The sequence below is a fragment of the Dendrobates tinctorius genome, unplaced genomic scaffold, assembly GCF_039654945.1.
Source record: "Dendrobates tinctorius isolate UK_male_01 unplaced genomic scaffold, ASM3965494v1 ptg000126l, whole genome shotgun sequence".
In the NCBI taxonomy this organism is placed as follows: domain Eukaryota; kingdom Metazoa; phylum Chordata; class Amphibia; order Anura; family Dendrobatidae; genus Dendrobates; species Dendrobates tinctorius.
Window position 1 is genome coordinate 21,949,987 of NW_027361794.1, and position 20,239 is coordinate 21,970,225.

The following is a 20,239-nucleotide window of genomic DNA, read 5'->3' on the forward strand; positions in this document are numbered from 1 at the left end:
AGTAGTCGAAGCTGAAAGACCTCTGTAAAGTCCTTCAGTGTTTTGAAGAATGCACATGGCTGGTAAGCGCAGACGACGCCATCCTAAGCATGAGCATCCCACTTATGCATCTGCTCATGCAAACTTTGATGCACCTTAAGGAGCAGGCGTCTGCAGCCAATGTTGACGAGGAGGAAGAGGTGGAGGGAATCCTTGATGACATTCAGCCATTGTCTGCTCAGGGACCTCTCCTGGACGAGGTGGAGGAAGAAGAGGAGGAGGTGGATGATGATGGGGATGATTACTTAGGGGAGGAGGATGCATCTCGTGGGGCAAGTGAAAATGTTGGTGTGGCAAGGTCTGGTACAGGGTTTGTGCGTGACTGGAGGGATGTGGATTTGCCAGAAAGTGCTCCTCCACCCAGCACTCGCAGTGCATCATTGACACGGGAACATTGGCCCACATGTCAGATTATGCCTTGCAGATCCTAAAAAGGGACCCACGCATTGCCAAAATGATGAACGATGACGACTACTGGTTGGCCAGCATCCTGGATCCACGCTATAAAGGCAAATTACAAAACATCATGCCACAGGAGAACCTTGACCTAATATTGGCTACTAAACAAGCAACTCTGGTTAACCGGTTGGTTGAGGCATTCCCAGCACACAGCAGCGGTGATGGTTCTCACACGAGCCGTACGGGCCGGGGGCAGCTTGGCAGAGGTGTTCGTCGTGCACACAGCAGAAGTGGCGTTGGAGACAGGGGTTTCATGACAATGTTGTGGACTGATTTTTCACGGACCGCTCACACAACTGTTAATACAGCATCGATGGAAAGTGACAGGAGACAGCAGTTTGTCAACTATGGTTAACAACTACTTTTCCTCCCATATCGATGTTCTCCCGCACAGGTCATTCCCCTTTGACTATTGGACCGCTAAACTGGACACCTGGCCTGAATTGGCACAATATGCCTTACAGGAACTCGCTTGCCCAGCTGCAAGTGTGCTATCGGAAAGAGTCTTCAGTGCAGCTGGATCAATCCTGACAGAAAAAAGGACCGTCTGTCAACCCAAAATGTGGATGATATAACCTTCATTAAAATGAACCATGCATGGGTTTCCAAGGATTTTGTCCCACCTTCCCTTGATGACACATAGGTTGCCAGTAAAATGGCTTGCTTTGGTCCTCCTCCTATTCCGCGAACTTGACCTATTTCGCCTTTTGCAGCAGCTGAATGACCCACATCTACATATGCCACTTTGTAAACCTCCCTAAGTGGGCGCCCCCCCCATGGCCGGGGTCACCACCTAGCGCACAAAACCGTGTGAGTGCCGTTGCCCTGGACAGGTGGGTAGGCCGACTCTTGGGCGTGGGCACTGGCATAGGGTCTCTCATAGTGCAATCAAGTGTCTCTGACAGTGGTGGTGCACACCCGCCTTCAGACACACCGTCGTAGTATGAGGGGCCCAGTGCCAGTACCGACGCCCACAAGTGTGCCCCCTTGCTTGGGCAGGGCCCCAGCATTTGCAATGTTTACCTCTCCCTGCTCCTCCGCTGTGTAGTCTGTGCTGTCAAATCCTTCACTGGGACTGCCACTACAAATTGATTGAACTGAAAGATGATGGTTAAGATGTAGCTATGCCCTGTCCTGCTGGCCGGGCTCTAGCTCCAGATGATCAGTGGCTTCCATTTCTTATGGACGTCGACTCACAATTACATGCAGTGGTGGTTTATCATCAGTTTTCACAGTTTTCCTACTCACAAACGTGTGACATTCTGGCACACATTTCAAAATGTGCCCTCTCATGCCAATCAAATAGAATTGCCTATGGCCTGTGGCTTCTGTCTTTTGCACTCCAAAGTTACGTGACAGATCATGATAGCCAGTGAGCACCATGTTTACATCGCTCCCTGTGATAAAAATTGGATTGAGATGAGTAACAGTGATGGAATCAACGGAAGTGCGATACAGCAAGACTATTCACAAAAAAATGTTTTCACTGTCTCAACACACAAATTAATTGAGGGTCAGCATCGCCTATGAGAATTGTGACTGAAGTTTTTCCCGTGAATAATAATTCCTAGATTTCTGCAATCAATAGCCTTTGTCACTAATTGTATGCATCTCATTTCCTATTGCGGAGAGGCTGGACTGTATTACTGAGACAGAAATATATATGAAGATTTAAAAATAACACCAAAAGTATATAGTTGTGTACGCCTCAAATGCATTTCCTTTTTTCCACTTTTTAGATTGCTGTGTAATCCATACTGAGAACACGGAGATTTTACATGTTTAAATTATGCTATATATATACCTGCTATCCAGTGATAAAGTACCCTTTCTCAACTTTGTACAATCTGGTCAAATCCATACTGGGCCTGAGAACATCTGAGTCTGCCTCCTGATCTATAGACATATATTTTTAATGTGTAAACTAGGCTACATATATACGTGTTATCCGGTGAAACTGTACCCTTTATCAACTTTCTACAATGTTGTTAAACCCACACTGGGCCTGAGAACGGCTGCCGAGCTGTTAAGCAAGCTACAGCACCTGTGGTTTGGACACGTAATATTTTCAGGAATGACGGTTAGGCCTAACTCCGGAATTGCGGTTGACCTGAACTTACTGGGAAATCATCGTTCGCGGGGAATAATGTGAATCCCAGATCCCCATCACTAACGGAGTTCAGCAGGTTATCTGCACCTGTAAGCGACAAAAGCTGGTCCTTTCAGTGTAGCATGCATGCAGCCCCGTACATGTACTGGAATGCTAGACCTGTTATTGCTCGATCTCACGTGCCACAGCCTCGCGTATCCCTCTAGTAAGCTTGACGCATACCGCGGGGCTATGCCGGAGTCTCGGTCATTAACGGAATAAAGCTGAGAAATCGCTAGCACAACTACAAACGGACATACCACACCACACACAGAATCGACAAAGCTTGCAATCTGTTCATCTTTTCTGTAGCTTGTATGGTAGTGGTTTCCCGGGTGCAGTCCAATTAAGCCACAGGCTCCACTCCTGGTGGTGCCCTTTTGGACATTCCTTTAAGGTTCAGCTTTGCAATCATACTGCCCCCGGAAACCAAAAACTTTGCCTTCAGGGACGCTGTTTGGAGGTTCGTGTAATAACTCCACCCGATCAGCAGTCGGCATATGGGTCGCCCTCCCAGGGCTGTGGGGTACTCGGTACCGGGCCAGTGTCAGTGGGATGTGTCACAGCAGCGGTGACCCGGACGGTGGCCCTGGGCACCCATGTAAATGGCGTGGTATAATGGTAAAGAGTTTATATAGATAGTTTGACGCCACCTGTGGCGTTTGGCAACATGGATGTTAGGCCGACGCTGCATGCAGATCCTCTGGGACTGATGGTGTTGTGCAGCAAAGAGGGTGAAGCTCCCCACAGGTGGAGCTGGAGTCCCAGGGAAGTGTAGATGTAGTGATGGGGGAAAGGCAAAGGCGGTGTAGGTGCTGGTACCCAGATGTAGCGGTGCTGGAATAACTGTAGGACACCAGAGCGTGCAGTTCCAAAGCTTTACTCACAGTCTGCAGGTTACACAGATGCCTGCCTCCGTGCTGTGTCCTCCGGGTCAGGACCTCTGCCAACCTCCGGGACCAGAATGGAAAGCTCCCTTCCAACACTCCACCAACATGTACCTTCCTGAACGTCTCCTTTCTAGCGCTTGTGGGGGAAGCACTCACAGGACCGTGGTTCACTGAAACGCCTCCTGTCTAACAGATGTTCCTCAGACTTTACTTGTATGGCAGACAGCTGTAGCCTTTTCCTTCTGCCTCGCACACGTCGATGCTGGGGCCTCCGAGCCTTAGTTGGGTACAGAGCATTTATAGCTGCTACTTCCCCCAGTTTCTGCTGCAGGAACGTCAGTGTCCCTACAAACTCAGAGACCGGAATCCGGACCATGCGCTCCAGCTAGGAGTGAGCCTTAACTCTGCTCATCCTCCAGCTCCCCTTCTCACGTCCACACACTTCCCCTTCCCTGCACAGAGTGCCCTAACTTACCTCCTCCCGACCACAGAGAGCAGCTCCTCAGCAGTCAGGTTCAGAGGTCTCCCTGCTGGCCTGGAGTGGGAAATGTGTTGTGTGTTGGTTTCACTGCTAGAGAGATCCTTCGTTGCTCCCAAGCTTGACAACCCACTCCCTAGGAGGAAGGCAATGCCACAGTGGCGACCGTACTCTTGGGGACGCCACAAGTACACTGAGGCCCAGCCACTGCTGGATGATGCTGCTGGTACATTGACCCAGACCACTACATTCCCCTCGCACTCTACACAGCCAGAATCTGACCAAGAGGAAACTCCGGTTCCCCTTCCCGCATACTATACCACCTTACACGGTGACAAAGAGGAAGGTGCAGATGAAAGTGCAGGTTCCTTGAGCAGGTGAGGGGGCATACTCATGGGCGATGGCACTGGCACAGGGCACCGCATAGTACGCAAAAGTGTGTCTGCCGGTGGGAGGGCCTAAACAGCCAAGTGCAGTGAGATGGAAGATGGGGACGACAAGGAGTTCAGAGTAGTGCAAGGATTCCCTAGCAAGGAGACTTAAGTAATTGTTTTCAATGTTGGGACAGCAATTTTTGGGGAGCACTATACTCTGGTGAATGATATATGGGGCCCACCATACACTGGAGCATTCCAAAGGTGGACATCAGACACTGGAGCAGCATTTACAGGGCCCATTATACACTAGAGCAGTAGAAATGGGGCCCATTATATATGGAGCATTATTTGGGCCCATAAGACAGTGGAGCTTCATCCATTGGAACCAACATATACTGTAGCATTATGTGGAGCTCATCATATACGGTTTGAAACATTATATGGGAATAATGATTCCGTATGGAGAAATATATGGGCCTCATTACTCTGTGTAGCGCACTAAGCGCTGGCCATAATACTGTATGGAGTTATATATTGTCCGTTTTTGGAGGTATTGGAGAATTTAAAATGGATATCAGTCATGAGATGTAAGAAGTGAAGTATTTTTCATTGTACTATACTGCTATTTCTCTGCCGTATCGGAGCATCATGAGTTGTGGTATGTGTTAAAGGGGCGCTCTTTGGCCCTGGGCCCACAAAAAACTGGAGCCAGCCCTCCCCCCCCACAACTGTAGCCAAATAACCCCCATTTTTCAGTGCGTAACTAGTGTTATGAAGTTAATTAAGGTTGACAAGCTTCAGTAACAAGAATTTATGCTTTTGGCATTCAAATGGGCACTGTTGGTGTGTTTCCTGTCCTCCTCTCACTGCCGACTTTAATTCTCCATTGACTTACATTGGGTTTCGTGTTTCGGGACGACCCCGACTTTTCCCTATAGTTGGCCGATTTTGCTCAACCCGACTTTTGGAAAAGTCGGGTTTCATGAAACGAATCTCGACCCTAAAAAAACAAAAGTCGCTCAACACTAGTCCTTAGGAAAGGCGAGCCTAAAGCATTTCAGAGGCCAATCCACAAGCTCGTATTGATACTGCCAATTGAGGACATTCCAGTATGATGAATCACGAACAGAACACTGCCCTACTATTTTGTCCATTGGATTACAGTTGGGTCGGAGACAGTTTGGCCTAGTGCGGCTTCTCCAATCCGAAGATGGGTACCATTGGATTGTCTCAGGAACTGAGTGTCATCTTCTTTGTTTTTGAAGTTGTTATTATTGCATGCATATTCATGTTTCTTTTCTAGGTTATTGAACTTTAAAGAAAAAAAAACTATATAGTGAAATCCCTTACGGAATTTCAGACGGGGAGTGTGCTGTCCCATCTAAGATTATGATTGTATGCTTATATAGTTGTCATGTTACCTTTCTTTATGTTCAATTTTGCATTTGGTCTGCTGCCACCTGCTGTCCTTTTTCTGTATATCAGACTGCAGCTTATTAATTCTTTTACATGCCTTCAACTTCCTGGTCAGATGACTCCTTCTCTTCCTGCCGGTGGCCATTACTAGATTCATCTTCACCCGGGAGAGACACGCTTGCAGTCAGAAATAAAATACAACAGTGTACTTCTGATATTTGAGTGCTTACTTCATGAATCATAGCTGTTCATTAGTTCCCCCAAAAATTGATTTCATTGATAACAACTGACATCCTACCTAGTTTGAGAAAGGTCTACTACTTCTCGGATGACTCTTCTGCACTGCATAAAAATAGGAAAAACTTTATAATACAGGACCATTCTTGAAGAAAACCTGTTGGAGTCTGCAAAAGACCAGAGACTGGGACGGAGATTTGTCTTCCAACAAGACAATGATCCCAAACATAAAGCAAAATCTACTAATGGAATGGTTCACAAATAAACGTTTCCAGGTGTTAGAATGGCCAAGTCAAAGTCCAGACCTGAATCCTGTGGAAAGAGCTGAAAACTGCTGTTCACAAACGATCTCCATCAAACCTCACTGAGCTCGAGCTGTTTGCCAAGGAAGAATGGGCAAGAATTTCAGTCTCTCGATGTACAAAACTGATAGAGACATACCCCAAGTAACTTGCAGCTGTAATCGCAGCAAAAGGTGGCGCAACAAAGTATTAAGTTAAAGGAGCCAAATAATATTGCACGCCCCACTTTTCAGCTTTTGAATTTCCACAAAAATTTTAAATAACCAATAAATTTCGTCCAACTTCACAATTGTGTCCCACTTGTTGATTCTTCACCAAAAATTTACATTTGGTATCTTTATGTTTAAAGCATGACATGTGGGAAAAGGCTGAAAAGTTCCGGGCATCGTGCTCCTGCGCAGGCATACTGATCTGGTGAGGGCAGAGTACTGCAGTGTGGAGGTGCTGGGCCTCTCTGACCTTTCCCGCTGCCTGCACACTGCAGTACTCTGCTCTGCCCTCAACAGCAGGAGCGCGACACAAAGCGAGCAGGAGGACGACATCGCAAGAAGATGGGAGGCGCCGGACCTGCGACACCAATCGGACCGGACCGCCCCTGGGCGAGTATAATAAAACTTGTTTTTCTCAACCTTCAGGTCAGATCGGGGGCTTATCTACAGCATTACAGGATACTGCAGAGAAGCCCCGAAAGGCAGTGGCCGCATCTTATTGAGAAAAAACGAGGGGACAGGTTCCTTTTAACAGAAAAACCCCACGGTGACTGGAGAGGTGGACGCCGAATATGAGGCTCAGCCGGACTCTGGAAGGGGTTAAATGAAGATTTCATCATTTTAGCTCCTGGTATGGAGTCGATAGCACAATCATATGCCGCCATATAGTAGCCGTCCGGTAACTGGTGATAATTCCCTCATGTGTGGGGTCTATTTGTCTCCAGAGAAATCACACGTTACATTCCACACACAACACTGTGTAGAAAAGGCGGCGCGGGGGAATTGTGCCAGTAGTGAGGGGGAATAATGGCGGGAAGGTCACTGACTGAGGAGACGTCTCCATGTCTGCACTCCGGAGATCATGTGACCCCTGACTCCTCCCCTCCTGTGACCTCATCACAGGTCCTGTGCGCACAGAGCATCCATATATGTGGAGTGCGGCTCGGCGGGTGGAGGTAGGTGCTGGAGGCTCCATTATTCTCTATGTGGAGTGCGGCTCTGCGGGTGGAGGTAAGTGCTGGAGATTCCCCATTACTGAGCGCGGGGGGGGACATTAACCCCTTCAGTAATGAGACGCTTTTGGGGTCTTTGTTGCCACTTTATAAGAATCATTGCATTTTTGTTCTGTTTCCTGTAATAGATACATACATGGAAGACAGGAAGTGAGGAAACGGATTGTTCTCATAGTACAGGGCCCCTTTCTTGGCCTCACACAGTGTAATGCCCCCATTATGCCCCTTATGCAGTATACATGATGCCCCCCACACAGTGTAATGTCCCCATTATGTCCCTTATGCAGTATATATGATGCCCCCACACAGTGTAATGCCCCCATTATGCCCCTTATGCAGTATATATGATGCCCCCACACAGTGTAATGCCCCCATTATGCCCCTTATGCAGTATATATGATGCCCCCACACAGTGTAATGCCCCCATTATGCCCCTTATGCAGTATATATGATGCCCCCCACACAGTGTAATGCCCCCATTATGTCCCTTATGCAGTATATATGATGCCCCCACACAGTGTAATGCCCCCATTATGCCCCTTATACAGTATATATGATCCCCCCACAGTGTAATGCCCCCATTATGCCCCTTATGCAGTATATATGATGCCCCCACACAGTGTAATGCCCCCACACAGTGTAATGCCTCCATTATGCCCCTTATGCAGTATATATGATCCCCCCACAGTGTAATGCCCCCATTATGCCCCTTATGCAGTATATATGATGCCCCCCTCACAGTGTAATGCCCCCATTATGCCCCTTATACAGTATATACGATCCCCCCACAGTGTAATGCCCCCATTATGCCCCTTATGCAGTATATATGATGCCCCCACACAGTGTAATGCCCCCACACAGTGTAATGCCTCCATTATGCCCCTTATGCAGTATATATGATCCCCCCACAGTGTAATGCCCCCATTATGCCCATTATGCAGTATATATGATACTCCCTACACAGTGTAATGCCCCCATTATGCCCCTTATGCAGTATATATGATGTCCCCACACAGTGTAATGCCCCCATTATGCCCCTTATGCAGTATATATGATGCCCCCACACAGTGTAATGCCTCCATTATGCCCCTTATGCAGTATATATGATGCCCCCCACACAGTGTAATGCCCCCATTATGCCCCTTGTGCAGTATATATGATGCCCCCACACAGTGTAATGCCTCCATTATGCCCCTTACATAGTATATATGATCTCCCCACAGTGTAATGCCCCCATTATGCCCCTTATGCAGTATATATGATGCCCCCACACAGTGTAATGCTCCCATTATGTCCCTTATGCAGTATATATGATGCCCCCACACAGTGTAATGCCCCCACACAGTGTAATGCCTCCATTATGCCCCTTATATAGTATATATGATCCCCCCACAGTGTAATGCCCCCATTATGCCCCTTATGCAGTATATATGATGCCCCCACACAGTGTAATGCTCCCATTATGTCCCTTATGCAGTATATATGATGCCCCCACACAGTGTAATGCCCCCACACAGTGTAATGCCTCCATTATGCCCCTTATGCAGTATATATGATCCCCCCACAGTGTAATGCCCCATTATGCCCCTTATGCAGTATATATGATGTCCCCACACAGTGTAATGCCCCATTATGCCCCTTATGCAGTATATATGATGTCCCCACACAGTGTAATGCCCCCATTATGCCCCTTATGCAGTATATATGATGCCCCCACACAGTGTAATGCCTCCATTATGCCCCTTATGCAGTATATATGATGCCCCCCACACAGTGTAATGCCCCCATTATGCCCCTTATGCAGTATATATGATGCCCCCACACAGTGTAATGCCTCCATTATGCCCCTTATGCAGTATATATGATGCCCCCACACAGTGTAATGCCCCCATTATGCCCCTTATGCAGTAAATATGATGCCCCCCACACAGTGTAATGCCCCTTATGCAGTATATATGATGTCCCCACACAGTGTAATGCCCCCATTATGCCCCTTATGCAGTATATATGATGCCCCCACACAGTGTAATGCCCCCATTATTCCCTTTATGCAGTATATATGATCCCCCCACAGTGTAATGCCCCCACTATGCCCCTTATGCAGTATATATGATGCCCCCACACAGTGTAATGCCCCCATTATGCCCCTTATGCAGTATATATGATGTCCCCACACAGTGTAATGCCCCCATTATGCCCCTTATGCAGTATATATGATACTCCCCACACAGTGTAATGCCCCCATTATGCCCCTTATGCAGTATATATGATGCCCCCCACACAGTGTAATGCCCCCATTATGCCCCTTATGCAGTATATATGATGCCCCCACACAGTGTAATGCCCCCATTATGCCCCTTATGCAGTATATATGATGTCCCCACACAGTGTAATGCCCCCATTATGCCCCTTATGCAGTATATATGATGCCCCCACACAGTGTAATGCCTCCGTTATGCCCCTTATGCAGTATATATGATGCCCCCACACAGTGTAATGCCCCTATTATGCCCCTTATGCAGTATATATGATGCCCCCACACAGTGTAATGCCCCCATTATGCCCCTTATGCAGTATATATGATGCCCCCACACAGTGTAATGCCTCCATTATGCCCCTTATGCAGTATATATGATGCCCCCACACAGTGTAATGCCCCTATTATGCCCCTTATGCAGTATATATGATGCCTCCACACAGTATAATGCTCCCATTATGCCCCTTATGCAGTATATATGATACTCCCCACACAGTGTAATGCCCCCATTATTCCCTTTATGCAGTATATATGATGCCCCCACACAGTATAATGCCCCCACACAGTGTAATGCCTCCATTATGCCCCTTATGCAGTATATATGATCCCCCCACAGTGTAATGCCCCCATTATGCCCCTTATGCAGTATATATGATGTCCCCACACAGTGTAATTCCCCCATTATGCCCCTTATGCAGTATATACGATACTCCCCACACAGTGTAATGCCACCATTATGCCCCTTATTCAGTATATATGATGCCCCCACACAGTGTAATGCCTCCATTATGCCCCTTATGCAGTATATATGATGCCCCCCACACAGTGTAATGCCCCCATTATGCCCCTTATGCAGTATATATGATGTCCCCACACAGTGTAATGCCCCCATTATGCCCTTTATGCAGTATATATGATGCCCCCACACAGTGTAATGCCTCCATTATGCCCCTTATGCAGTATATATGATGCCCCCCACACAGTGTAATGCCCCCATTATGCCCCTTATGCAGTATATATGATGCCCCCCACACAGTGTAATGCCCCTTATGCAGTATATATGATGTCCCCACACAGTGTAATGCCCCCATTATGCCCCTTATGCAGTATATATGATGCCCCCACGCAGTGTAATGCCCCCATTATGCCCCTTATGCAGTATATATGATGTCCCCACACAGTGTAATGCCCCCATTATGCCCCTTATGCAGTATATATGATACTCCCCACACAGTGTAATGCCCCCATTATGCCCCTTATGCAGTATACATGATGCCCCCCACAGTGTAATGCCCCCATTATGCCCCTTATGCAGTATATATGATGTCCCCACACAGTGTAATGCCCCCATTATGCCCGTTATGCAGTATATATGATACTCCCCACACAGTGTAATGCCCCCATTATGCCCCTTATGCAGTATATATGATCCCCCCACACAGTGTAATGCCCCCATTATGCCCCTTATGCAGTATATATGATGTCCCCACACAATGTAATGCCCCTTATGCAGTATATATGATACTCCCCACACAGTGTAATGCCCCCATTATGCCCCTTATGCAGTATATATGATGCCCCCCACACAGTGTAATGCCTCCATTATGCCCCTTATGCAGTATATATGATGCCCCCACACAGTGTAATGCCCCCATTATGCCCCTTATGCAGTATATATGATGCCCCCACACAGTGTAATGCCTCCATTATGCCCCTTATGCAGTATATATGATGCCCCCCACACAGTGTAATGCCCCCATTATGCCCCTTATGCAGTATATATGATGCCCCCCACACAGTGTAATGCCCCCATTATGCCCCTTATGCAGTATATATGATGCCCCCCACACAGTGTAATGCCCCTTATGCAGTATATATGATGTCCCCACACAGTGTAATGCCCCCATTATGCCCCTTATGCAGTATATATGATGCCCCCACACAGTGTAATGCCCCCATTATGCCCCTTATGCAGTATATATGATCCCCCAACAGTGTAATGCCCCCATTATGCCCCTTATGCAGTATATATGATGCCCCCACACAGTGTAATGCCCCCATTATGCCCCTTATGCAGTATATATGATGTCCCCACACAGTGTAAAGCCTCCATTATGCCCCTTATGCAGTATATATGATACTCCCCACACAGTGTAATGCTCCCATTATGCCCCTTATGCAGTATATATGATGCCCCCCACACAGTGTAATGCCCCCATTATGCCCCTTATGCAGTATATATGATGTCCCCACACAGTGTAATGCCCCCATTATGCCCTTTATGCAGTATATATGATGCCCCCACACAGTGTAATGCCTCCATTATGCCCCTTATGCAGTATATATGATGCCCCCCACACAGTGTAATGCCCCCATTATGCCCCTTATGCAGTATATATGATGCCCCCCACACAGTGTAATGCCCCTTATGCAGTATATATGATGTCCCCACACAGTGTAATGCCCCCATTATGCCCCTTATGCAGTATATATGATGCCCCCACGCAGTGTAATGCCCCCATTATGCCCCTTATGCAGTATATATGATGTCCCCACACAGTGTAATGCCCCCATTATGCCCCTTATGCAGTATATATGATACTCCCCACACAGTGTAATGCCCCCATTATGCCCCTTATGCAGTATACATGATGCCCCCCACAGTGTAATGCCCCCATTATGCCCCTTATGCAGTATATATGATGTCCCCACACAGTGTAATGCCCCCATTATGCCCGTTATGCAGTATATATGATACTCCCCACACAGTGTAATGCCCCCATTATGCCCCTTATGCAGTATATATGATCCCCCCACACAGTGTAATGCCCCCATTATGCCCCTTATGCAGTATATATGATGTCCCCACACAATGTAATGCCCCTTATGCAGTATATATGATACTCCCCACACAGTGTAATGCCCCCATTATGCCCCTTATGCAGTATATATGATGCCCCCCACACAGTGTAATGCCTCCATTATGCCCCTTATGCAGTATATATGATGCCCCCACACAGTGTAATGCCCCCATTATGCCCCTTATGCAGTATATATGATGCCCCCACACAGTGTAATGCCTCCATTATGCCCCTTATGCAGTATATATGATGCCCCCCACACAGTGTAATGCCCCCATTATGCCCCTTATGCAGTATATATGATGCCCCCCACACAGTGTAATGCCCCCATTATGCCCCTTATGCAGTATATATGATGCCCCCCACACAGTGTAATGCCCCTTATGCAGTATATATGATGTCCCCACACAGTGTAATGCCCCCATTATGCCCCTTATGCAGTATATATGATGCCCCCACACAGTGTAATGCCCCCATTATGCCCCTTATGCAGTATATATGATCCCCCAACAGTGTAATGCCCCCATTATGCCCCTTATGCAGTATATATGATGCCCCCACACAGTGTAATGCCCCCCATTATGCCCCTTATGCAGTATATATGATGTCCCCACACAGTGTAAAGCCTCCATTATGCCCCTTATGCAGTATATATGATACTCCCCACACAGTGTAATGCCCCCATTATGCCCCTTATGCAGTATATATGATGCCCCCCACACAGTGTAATGCCCCCATTATGCCCCTTATGCAGTATATATGATGCCCCCACACAGTGTAATGCCCCCATTATGCCCCTTATGCAGTATATATGATGTCCCCACACAGTGTAATGCCCCCATTATGCCCCTTATGCAGTATATATGATGCCCTCACACAGTGTAATGCCCCCATTGTGCCCCTTATGCAGTATATATGATGCCCCCACACAGTGTAATGCCTCCATTATGCCCCTTATGCAGTATATATGATGCCCCCACACAGTGTAATGCCCCCATTATGCCCCTTATGCAGTATATATGATGCCCCCCACACAGTGTAATGCCCCTTATGCAGTATATATGATGTCCCCACACAGTGTAATGCCCCCATTATGCCCCTTATTCAGTATATATGATGCCCCCCACACAGTGTAATGCCCCCATTATGCCCCTTATGCAGTATATATGATACTCCCCACACAGTGTAATGCCCCCATTATGCCCCTTATGCAGTATATATGATGCCCCCACACAGTGTAATGCCCCCATTATGTCCCTTATGCAGTATATATCATACTCCCCACACAGTGTAATGCCCCCATTATGCCCCTTATGTAGTATATATGATGCCCCCACACAGTGTAATGCCCCCATTATGCCCCTTATGCAGTATAAATGATGCCCCCCACACAGTATAATGCCCCCATTATACCCCTTATGCAGTATATATAATGCCCCCATTATGCCCCTTATGCAGTATATATGATACTCCCCACACAGTGTAATGCCCCCATTATGCCCCTTATGCAGTATATATGATCCCCCCACACAGTATAATGCCCCCATTATGCCCCTTATGCAGTATATATGATCCCCCCACAGTGTAATGCCCCCATTGTGCCCCTTATGCAGTATATATGATCCCCCCACACAGTATAATGCCCCCATTATGCCCCTTATGCAGTATATATGATCCCCCCATAGTGTAATGCCCCCATTATGCCCCTTATGCAGTTTATATGATGCCCCCACACAGTGTAATGCCCCCATTATGCCCCTTATGCAGTATATATGATGCCCCTACAGTGTAATGTCCCTATTATGCCCCTTATGCAGTATATATGATGCCCCCCACATAGTATAATGCCCCCATTATGCCCCTTATGCAGTATACATGATGCCCCCACACAGTGTAATGCCCCCATTATGTTCCTTATGCAGTATATAGGATTCCCCCCACACAGTGTAATGCCCCCATTATGCCCCATATGCAGTATATATGATGCCCCCACACAGTATAATGCCCCCATTATGCCCCTTATGCAGTATATATGATGCCCCCATTATGTCCCTTATGCAGTATATATGATGCCCCCACACAGTATAATGCCCCCATAAAAGAAAAAGATATTTCCAGAGTATCGCCATACCACCACACAGTATAATCTCACAGTACCACCATCCCACCACACACAGTATAATCTTTTCACAATACCTCCATTCTCTCCACACAGTATGTCTCCATAGTACCATCATCCCACCACACACAGTATAATGTTCTCACAGTTCCGCCATCCCCCTACATAGTATAATGTTCCCACAATAGCAGCTTGCCATACACACAGTATAATATTCCCACAGTACAGCCACCTACGTGCACAATATGGTACCCAACTACCCCACCAAAAACCTCACAGGTAATTAATAACAAATACTCAGTCTCATTCTTTGTGCAGATACTAATGAACCCAGGATCTATGAGATATTTACCATACAATAGTTGAATAGACAGAGTGTATCATCCATAAAGATAGCACACTGAGTTGCTATGATGCCCATGAATTGAGAGGACTAGTGGGGCTTGGTATTGGTCACCCTCTCCTTTCCATCATAAAAATTTCAGCTATACCCACACTTCCATGACTATGAATAGAATAGTGAATCAGGGTGTCGAAAACTCCTGATCCACCAGTGTAAGGCTAGTTTCACACTAGCGTATCTTCCATGCAGCGCTCGGCGCCGCTAAGCCCCGCCCCCATCCGGTCATCTCCTCCTACATTCGCACACGGCTGCATGAGATCTGCACACCCTATCTTTAGCATAGGATGCACAGACCGTGCACTGGCCATGCGCTAGTAGGATTTTTGCGTGGGCTGCGCACTTTTGAAGGTGCGCCGAGCACACCAAAATGCAACATGGTGCATTCGGCGCACACCGGCGCACCTTCAAAAGTGCGCAGCGCACGCAAAAATCCTACTAGCGCACGGTCTGCGCACCCTATGCTAAAGGCCCCGTCACACTAAGCGATCTCGGTAGCATGATCGCTGCTGAGTCACAACTTTTGTGACGTAATAGCGATCTCACCAGCGAGATCGCTGTGTGTGACAGCGATCAGCGAGCGGCCCCCCTGCCGGTATCGCTGATCGCTGGAAGAAACCTCTGGACATTTCTTTGATCTCTGGTCTCCTGCTGGCCAGCACGCATCACTGTGTGTGACAGGCGGGAGACCAGCGATCAGGTGTAAAAAATAATTTAAAAAAATAAAAAATATAGTTATTCTCACCTTCCGACGTCCCGCGCAGCCATCCTGCCTCTCTCCACGCTCCGGTCCCAGTGATCCTTTGCACGAATGACCGCGAGACTTTGTTATCCCTTGAGACCGTGACATCTTGCGGTCATTCTCGCAAAGGATTACTGGGACCGGAGCGTGGAGAGAGGCAGGATGGCTGAACGGGACGTCGGAAGGTGAGAATAACTATATTTTTTATTTTGATTCTATTTTTTACAGGGATGGCCAGCGATGTCGGGCGCTCGGCATCGCTGTGCTGATCGCTGTGAAGCTGTCTGTGTGACAGCTCACCAGCGATCACATAGCGACTTACTAGCGATCCTGACACCTTGATATCGGTGTCGGGATCGCTGGTAAGTCGCTTAGTGTGACGGGGCCTTAAAGATAGAGTGCGCAGATCGCATGCAGCCGTGTGCGATAGTAGGAGGAGATGACCGGATGGGGCGAGCAGGGGGTGGGGCTTAGTGGCACCGAGCGCTGCGTGGAAGATACTTTAGTGTGCAACCAGCCTTAGTCTCAGACTCTGTGCACTACTAGCACAATGATGTCACTACATCACATCTGTAGTATGGAGCCTCAGTACTCACACTGCACAGACTGGAGCATTGCACCTTGGGAACAGGGTTGGGTGAGAAGTGTGTGTGTTTTTTTTTTTTAAATGTCAGGAATTGTGGGGGCTTAATATTAAGAGAAGAGTTGTTGGGACTCTCATAGTGAATGTGTGGCTGGTAGGGTCATTATACTGAGTAAGGGGTTGTGGTGGACTGTGAATGCCTCCATAATGACTTTGGATCCTTATTTTCTGTGGAAAGTTGTGGTGGCCATAATACTGTGTGAGGTGCAGTAGGGGCTGTCATACTGTGTGTGGTCTGTGGGGGCCATCATACTGTGTGCGATCTGTGGCGGCAATCACACTGCAGTGTGTCTTCATGGCAGCGGAAAGCAAGGACTGCGCAGGCACCGAGTCCGGCACCTCAAGGTGAGTATAAATGTTTTTTTTTTTGTTTTTTTTTTATGTGTGCATTTTAATAGGGGTGAGGGGGACCATTCATATCAGGATTGGGGGTGAGGGGACCATGCATACCAGGATAGGGGAGTGAGAGTGCAATGCATACCAGGATAGGGGGGTGAGAGGACCATGCATGCCAGGATAGGGGGGTGAGGGGACCATGCATGCCAGGATAGGGGGGTGAGGGGACCATGCATACCAGGATTGGGGGGTGAGGGCACCATGCATACCAGGATTGGGGGGGTGAGAGGACCATGCATACCAGGATAGGGGGGTGAGGGGACCATGCATACCAGGATTGTGGGGTGAGGGCACCATGCATACCAGGATAGGGGGTGAGGGTGTGGTAGGGGCCGGGCTTGGGGGGTGGTCCACTGCTCACCCTGTCCGTATGACACAGACACCAGGTGATGCAAGAACGAGGCGGAGACAGATTTCAATAGTAACAGTTCCGGATTTATTCGTCGTCCTCCTGACGACCACAACCACGCACCGCAGCCTCTTTACAGTTCTCTGTCTCCAGGCCTGGGTACCTGCACCTTTGCTCCAGTCAAAGTAACGTCCCTCGCGGATCTTGCACTGGGGCTGTCCTAGACCAATCTACCGCCAGCTCTACACCTGCGCGAGGTCGTCGTAAAATCTGTACCCCCGGGGTCTTGTCTGTCCTGCGGTCCGTCGGCTCAGGGCCAACCCCCTGACTGTCTCTTTGCTGTCCGTCTCCTGGTCAAGCTCTTCTCTCTTCACCATCTTCTACCGATCTTCTCCTGGGACTAGCCTGCCTGGAACCCTATCCTGTTCTATTTATCCCCTCTCTCACCGGGAATTCCCCTCCTGGATTCCTATCTCCCTGCCCCCCCATGACTAAGCATTTCTCAAGCCATTAGCTGATGTTGAGTCCTAAGCTACTCCCCCTGCCATCTTGTGGTCATTTCTAGGTACTGCACTCTCCTATCCACCTTTCCCAGCTGTCACCCTTCTATCCTGTCAATCTCCGTCTCTAGTGCACAAACCGTCCCCTCCTGCTACCAGTCACGTCTGTCCGTCAAGTCACCTTCCCCACAAGGGGACCATGCATACCAGGATTGGGGGTGAGAGGAACATGCATACCAGGATTGGGGGGTGAGGGTACCATGCATATCATGATAGGGATGAGGGGGTACCATGCATACCATGACAGGGATGAGGGGGTGCCATGCATACCAGGATTGGGGGGTGAGGGAACTTTGAATACCAGTATATGGATAAGGGGGTACCATGCATACCAGGATTGGGGGGTGAGGGTACCATACATACCAGGATAGGGATGAGGGGTGCAGCACATACCAGGATGGGAGACCATATACCAATAAAAATGCCTGCCACCCGGGCGGAGAATGGGCTCATAACTAGTGTGTGTATATGTGTATATATATATATGTGTGTGTGTGGCGCCCCTGAGGCTTCAGTCGCCACAGGGGTACTGCACCTTCTCCTAAGGTGTAGTGCCCCACCATCCAGGTAAGGTGGGAACTCCTGACCACACTCCACACCTGCATTCTACACACAGGATAGTTCAGTGGGGCCACCTAACAGCTTCAGGCTGGAGGTTAGCAGAGCACCCCTCGTGGAACCCTGCTTCGTAACACGAGATGTGCTGGGAGGCGGGTGGAGTGGGAAGAGTGAAAGTTAGTGGGCAGTTGGTTAGAGGAGAGAGAAGAGAGAAGATGGGTGTCTGAGGGACCTGCTGCAGCAGGTCCCAGTGATCTGGGATGCTGGCACGAGAAAGACCAGAGAAAGAGATTGATAAAATTGATAACCTAACCTTCCATAAGAGAGAGAGAACAGATCGGAATGAATGAGAATAGAAGGACAGTGGGAAGCTGGTTGAAGAAAGATAGAGAACCCTTCCAGTCCAGAGAGCGCAAAGGTCGGGGCCCAGTCCCTGAGGTTGATTGGAACTTTATGTCCGGCAACTGACACTGGAGGAGTACTGAGCCGCTAACGCCTTGCTCCCATCATAGACTTGGGACACAACAGCAACTGAATAGAGAGCCGGGACGCAGAGTGGAGTCCCCGAAGCAGGCTACAGCTGTCTGTCATACAAGTAAAGACTAGGAACACCTAGAGAGAGGCATTCCAGGGTAACTAAGTACTGGAGTGCTTCGCACCTAAAGGCGCATTGGAGGAGTCGTTCAGTGAAGGTACATCTTGGCGGAGTGTGGAAGGGAGAATCCTATCCTGCCTGGAGGTTGGCTGGAGCCCTGACCTGGAGAACACAGTATGGAGGCAGGCAGTTGTGTGAACTGCAAACAGTGAGTAAAGCTTTGGAACCGCATACTCTGGTGTCCTCCAGTTATTCCAGCACCGCTACACCTGAGTAACAACATCTATACCATTCTGCGCCTCTCCTCATCCATTGCACCTACACTGCCCTGGGACTACAGCTCCACCTGTGGGGAGCTCTACCATCTCTGCTGCACCACACTATCAGTCCCAGCGGATCTGCATGCAGCGTTGGCTCAACACCTTACTTGCCAAACACCACGGGTGGAGTCACGAACTATTCTACCATTAACTACATCACCGCCATTGATATTGGGCGCCCAGGGCCACGGACCGGGTCACCGCTGCTGTGACACATTCCCGCCTGACACCAGCCCGGTACCGAGTACCCCGCTGCCCTGGGTGTGCGAGGGTGACCCAATTTTGGCGTCACGAACAGGATGACGAGACCCGATGCCATCGGGTTCTGTGTGCCTTGGATTTACAACTTTTGAAAATGTGCAGAAGACCAAATTTAATAGACTGTAAAATGGACATTAGAAATGGTCACTGGCGCGGAGAAGAAGGGCGTGAAGAGATGGGAGGTCCTAGAAAAGACCACGAAGAGTCTTGGGCCTTCCCTGCCTGAATTACTATGTGACAGATGCATGGCCCACCCCCCGAGGAGTTCGTATACTGGTTTGGTATGGAGGCGCTGGAAGAAGACGCCACCCCCGGAAGGAGGGGCAGAGGAAGCCAGTGGCGAGCAGAAGGGCGGAGCAAGAAGAAGAACGCCAGGACACCATTTTGGAGAGTGAAGGAAGGAGGCCTGCGGAGTGCAGGGAAGTGCAAACCCCCGGCGCCATGGCTGACTGCTCCAACCCGAACTCCGGAATGAACCGCTAGCAATTAGAAGATGAAATCGCTGAACTGACTATCCGTCTGCAGCTACGAAGAGAAGCGCTGGAGAAGCTGAGAGGGCAGCACGCCCCGGCGGGGCCTACACCAGCGGTACCACCCTCTCCATCGGTA

General features: G+C 48.7%; 1 protein-coding gene across 5 annotated transcripts in view; it reads left to right on the forward strand.

Annotated features, from left to right (window-relative positions):
* The window catches only part of LOC141047089 (uncharacterized), a 559,273-nt gene that overhangs the window by 494,429 nt on the left and 44,605 nt on the right, over positions 1-20,239 (forward strand). The window contains exon 1 of one of the 5 annotated variants that reach the window (XM_073542050.1): positions 14,675-15,085. The exons of 3 other annotated variants lie outside the window; for them this stretch is intronic. The gene's annotated coding sequence lies outside the window, so the exon portion shown is untranslated. Of the gene's footprint in view, positions 1-14,674; positions 15,086-16,678; positions 16,937-20,239 lie in introns of those variants that run through there. One more of the 5 variants, XM_073542051.1, reaches the window with a different exon arrangement.